Source organism: Colossoma macropomum, unplaced genomic scaffold (genome assembly GCF_904425465.1).
Source record: "Colossoma macropomum unplaced genomic scaffold, Colossoma_macropomum, whole genome shotgun sequence".
NCBI lineage: Eukaryota > Metazoa > Chordata > Actinopteri > Characiformes > Serrasalmidae > Colossoma > Colossoma macropomum.
This window is the reverse complement of record NW_023494785.1, coordinates 41,541,131-41,547,302: the sequence shown is the minus strand read 5'-3', so window position 1 is coordinate 41,547,302 and position 6,172 is coordinate 41,541,131.

Sequence of the window (6,172 nt, the reverse complement as noted above, 5' to 3'; positions counted from 1 at the left end):
CTATATATACATATATATATGTTGGAACAACCATTTTTATTTTTCCATTTTTTTTTCCATTTTTTTTTTACTTTACAATTTTTATATATATATATATATATATATATATATATATATATATATTTTTTTTTCTTTTTTTTTGCTGCTGTCGAAACATAACTCTTATGTCCATTTTCTCGTTTTTCAGTTTTTGACATGATTTGAAAATGCCTCTTGACCTTTACATTGTATGTAAATTTCATGATGAATGGACCAAATGAAATGACCCAAAATGACTTGGTAAAAATTCTGGTTCCATTGACTTACATTAAAAGAAAAGTATGTTTTTTCCTTCTCCTGTAAAGTTACCATTTTTGAGATATGAGGTTTTCTTCCAACAACAGCGATTTATATGTGAAACATATATTTGTTGGGACAAAATAACTTCTTAAACTGTTTCTAATTTCTCCGAATGTAAAGGCCAGCTAGTGTTTACAAATTATGGAAAAAAAGACAAATGATATATATATATATATATATATATATATATATATATATATACTTTATCCATTTTTTCAATGATTTGTTGTTAAGCTTAATGTGGTGGCATTTTGCCTAGGAGTATATGTATATATATATACATATACTCCTAGGCAAAATGCCACAACATTAAGCTTAACAACAAATCATTGAAAAAATGGATAAAGTAACTTAATATGGAAAAATATATATATTTCTTTAAATGTTGAAGTTTTGTGTGTAAATTTGCAGGCAGTCTTTTACAATAAAAAAAGGGAGTATTTTTTCCATTCAGCACTGACGGCTTCAAACAGTGGAAAAACATTGCAGAGCTACTTTTTCTTTAATATGAGACCAAATATTCTCTATAGGGTTTAAATCTGGACTCTGACCAGCCCAAAACAACTGTAAAAACATTACATTTTGGGTTTGGCCCATTATATGGATGGATGGATGGATGGGTAGATAGTTAGATAGATAGACAGAAAAACAGATAGATAGATAAAGTTCTTTGGGGAAAACAAATATGAGGCAATGAAATTTGAAAATGATATGTAAAGCTTTCTGGTCAGTAACCATTTAGTTGTTAACATGAGAATAAATACAAACAAATAAACAACCCACTGAGATTGCTCTGCGGGTGAGTGTGTTATCTTAACACCATCTCTAGAGCTCTACTCGAGGAAGTCCAGTACTTTATCTAATCAGTCCTTCACTGACTTCAACCAGGAGCTGCTGTTCTTCTAAATGTTTTATTCTGACCAGCATATTCACTATTTAATTGACAACAACAACAAAAGAGTGAAAAATAGATTTCAACTTTTGGACAGCACTGTATCTAATCATTTTTGATCTTTTTTTTGTCCCAGAATAATAATGGGCAAACCTTTTAATCCATTTTATTAATGAAAGCTGCATTAAAACACTGTGAATGACTGAAAGATCTTATCACATGTCTGTGGTTAGAAATGCTTGTGGTTCCTCTCTCTCTCTCTCTCTCTCTCTCTCTCTCTCTCTCTCTCTCTCTGTCCCTCTCTCTCTCTCTCTCTCTCTCTCTATCTGCTCTCAGTCTTTATCTCTGCATTGAACCAACCAGACGGACACAACTTGACTGCACACTCGGACTGGTTACAGGCCTCGTGTAAGTTTTTATTTCGTTAAAATGTGTTGTAAATATTACGCCAGAGCTGTTTAGTCAGAACTGTTTGAGTTTACGTATCTCTCACTTCTCTCACTATTTAAAGATTACTGAAGACTACAGTGTACTATATTTTTCTGTTATTAATTCATAATTTATTATTCCTCATTTTTTGAGGAACCGGATTATTTTATTTTCTGTATTTTAACACTGTCGGCTAAAATATCTGTTCACGGTACGAGTATTATTTTCTAGCGTAAACAGCCATGCATGCGCTCTCTATGATCAGTTTCTTAATCAAACATACTTTATATTAGAATGCAGGAATATAGATATATAAATAAAACAATATTGATATTACAATGAAACCTTCACTTGCATTTGGAGGGGAAAAAAAAGAACATAAAACAAAACCTGAACTTAAGTAGTTTCACTTACCTTGAGTCGAAGCGCTTGATTCAACTTGTGGAGAAGACGCAGATATTAGTCACACAGCCTCCACACATAATTTCAGTTTTCATTTCCAATAATTTAGCTCAGTTCCATGAAATGCATCATTTCTTTGAAAGGAGGGGCTTCTATTTGTTTTGTTTTCCAAAATGTAGGAAAGAAAAATGAATAATTGGCACTATGTCCCCCCCCCAAATACTAATGTTAAAACCCTGAGTAACCCTGGCCGATACTGATACAGATGCAAAATTTCATCTTTACAAGCTGCCAAGCTTTAAAAATTAGCCGTTTTTAACTGGAACACTTCATTTATAAGGGCCGCCGAAAGGTCAGCTATTACACTCAAACAACCCAAAACTCTACTATCCCTCACGAAGAGCTACACGGCGAACATCACACCACTTAGTGTGGGTGTGGGTGTTTCAGGATGGGCTTCATTGCTTTTCTTACCTCTCTGATGCCCAGTCCAGCATTTTCTGCCGATATTGCACCATATTGCTGCTGCCAGAACAAAACCTCATATCTCCAATTTTGTCATTTTTCAGTTTTTGACATAATTTGAAAATGTCTGTTGCCCTTTACATTGTGTCACAATTTCATGATGAAAGGTCCAAAATAAACAGCCCAAAATGACTTGGAAAAAAGTCTGGTTCCACTGACTTACATTAAAAGTGAAGCAGTTTTTTCCTTCTGCTGTAAAGTTATCATTTTTCGAGATACAAGGTTTTGTTCAGACAGCACCAATATATTGTTGTAATAAGACCTGCACTCTTAAAAAAGATGGTTCTTTAAGGGTTCTTTAATAAAGACAACGGTTCTGAACACTCAAAGAACGATTTGCATGCTCAAGTGGTTCTTTGCATGATAAAAAGGTTCTTCGGACTGATGGAGAATGTGTTGTAGGTGGTTCTGTGTAGCGCCATAAAGGGCTCTGCTATTGTTACGATGCTTGTAACAATACAAGAACTATTTTTGGTGCTATACAGAACCCTTTGCAAAAAGGTTCTACACACATTCCCCATCAATCTGAAGAAACATTTAAGCATGTAAAAGGTTCATGATTCTATATAGAACAACTGCCTTTACTAAAGAACCCTTAAAGAACCATTTTTTAAGAGTGTAAAAAATGACCTCTTATGTCATTCATCAGGGTATTAGGGCACATACAGGCTCATGTGGCAACACTGTTGGGCAACACTCTGCAAACTGCCATCACCACATACTTAAAATTAGAAGAAAAGAATTTTGGGTGACACAGTTAATGAGACTTATCGCACCCAGATCTCCCCACTTTCGGAAACCACATCCTCACTCTCAGCAGTCTGTGCCAGGTCACCTGCAGGAAAGAGGAAGTATCACCCTCTTTGAGTCGTGTTACAAATTCGGTGAAATTCTAATTGCGTTAACTTTAGAAATATACAATTCTAAGTTATACAGTGTAGATTGAGTGTTTAAAACTCAAGTCTTTTGGGAACACCATAAAAATATTATTAATAATATGCTGTAATTATCTACATATAATAATTTCTTGATAACATATCTGCCTCAAGATTTGATCACGAGGCATTCTGGATAATAATTAAGTTGGCTTGAAAAAGTTTTCTTTTTTTCATTTTTCCATGGTCAAAAATGCACAATGCTACTCCTACAGCTTTCACGCTAGAACCACAAAACATTGCAGTAGCCAATTTACCCGAATAGGTTGCTTGTGCTTTTTTTTTTAACTGATTTTACTCACAGTGTTCAATAATGTAATAGCTCATCAACATTTTAGCAACTACTTAGCAACCACAGCTAGTGTACACTCTAGACAAATGTTTTTGGACGCTCCTCATACAAGCATGCTAGCAACCATGTGGGATACCATAGTAATAGCTCAACAACATCTTAGCAACCACATTGGATTCCATTGCAACAGCGAGGCAATGTCTTAACAACCACGTGGGTTGCCATAGAAATGGTCTAGCAACATCTTAGCAACCACCTGGGTTACAGTAGCAGTAGCTCAGTGACGCCTTAGCAACCACCTGGGATACCACAGGAATAGCTCAGCAACATTTTAGCAACCACGTGGGATACCATAGCAATAGCTCAGCAACACCTTAGCAACCATCTAAGCAAGCACATGGGATACCATAGCAATAGCTCAGCCACATCTTAGCAACCACGTGGGATACCATAGGGATAGGTCAGCAACATCTTAGCAACCACCTGGGATACCATAGCAATAGCTCAGCAACACCTTAGCAACCACCTAACAACCACCAAGCACAGCCCCAAAAATAAGCTGTAACACAATAGCAATCTCAAAAGCAACAACCTGGAATTAATATATAAACCTAATTAAGTTATCAAAATTATATTTAATTATCTAAATACTTATTAACCGTCTTTGTCAAACCAAACTAAAGTTCCCTTCCCTTCCTTTTCCTTTCTCCTTCATAACGTCTCTGCTAACTAACATCACTGAAGAACATCATATTTCTTCAGCAAGGCAGCAGCAAGAAATACGGAAACTGACATTTAGTAAAATTTCACGTAGTGTAGTAACATAAACAGGAAATCACACTGGTTTTGTTGTTCAGGAAATGTCCCACCCCAAGCCGAAACAGAGATTTTGATGGGTTCTGTGACTGGGTTTGACCGTTTGTGTGTCTGTCTGTAGGTCAGCAGTCCGTGAAGTTAAGGGAGAGTGGGAATTTTATTTTTCAATTTTAGCGTCCTGAAATCACTCAAAAATTAGGGGGGCATCGCCCCAGCACTTTCAAATATGGGGGAACAAATGTCTTTTTGCCGACAGCCATGTCTACAGCTCTGGTCATCATTCTGGACACATCTAACATTTCTTCATTTTCATAGCTTCCTAGTAATTATTTGAAAGCTATAAAGTTTTAGAGTAGCTTTACAATGAAAACATTCAAGAAATTAAAACATGGTTTTAAATTACTGGAAAGAGTGATTATGAACTCCTATGAAGCGTATAACAAATGTATTGTCATATGTAACATCCCCAGTCAAATTACATGTTTTGTTGATTTTCTTAGTCAACACATCCTCTACCGGGAACAAATATGGCTGCAAATTTAAGTGCACAACTTCTACTGAATTGTTTCACATATTGTGTCATAATGTTTGTACATGTCACACTTTATGTATGGATGTACTTTACTTATTTTCACTTAGATGTCATCAAAACATGTAATTTGGCCAAATTGTACATATGGCTTAAAGCGTTACGAGACATTTAACTTTGTAACAAACTATGTGTGATGTGGTTGGTGCAGACGCGTCTCACGCTGACACTGTCATATTAAAACCTCTTAATTTTTTTTTTGCATGCCCTTCACACTGTGGTGCATGTTTCACGATGAACGGGCCAACATGACTTTAATGTACATTCATTTTTTCCTTCTCTTCTGAAATGAACAGTTTGGAGAGACGAGGTTTCACAGTGATGGTTTTTCTCTTTTTCTCTGTCAGAAAATGGATTCGGGTGGAAAGTTTACTTTGTATTCTTCAGATTTTAGCTTTCTTGAAGAAAATTACACCTACAATGAATCATATGAATATGGAGAATCATGCTGTGGGACGGTGTGCGGTCAGGAAGCCAGCATGGCCTTTGAAGCCATCTTTATTCCCATCCTGTACTCCTTGGCGGTGGTAATTGGGCTTCTGGGTAACGGGCTGGTCCTGGTGGTCCTGTGGCAGAAGAAGAGGACATGGAGCGTGACAGACACCTTTGTCCTTCACTTGAGCGTGGCCGACATCCTGCTGCTGTTGACCATGCCCCTGTGGGCAGTGGAGGCTGCAAATGAGTGGATCTTCGGCAAGGAGCTCTGCAAGCTGACCGGAGCGCTCTTTCAGGTAGGGGAGGGGCTACAGGACAGTGTTCAGAGAGAAAGAAAGCTGGAGGTGCTGTAAGAGCGGGAAAGCCCTGCATGAGTCAGAGACAATTTTTAAATGAAATATTATTTTGAAATATTATTATTATCTGCAGTGTGTGTAGTTTTACAGTCTGACAGTAATAATTGAGGAGTGATTTTAATCCAGTATGAATCTGCAGTGTGTGTAGTTTTACAGTCTGAC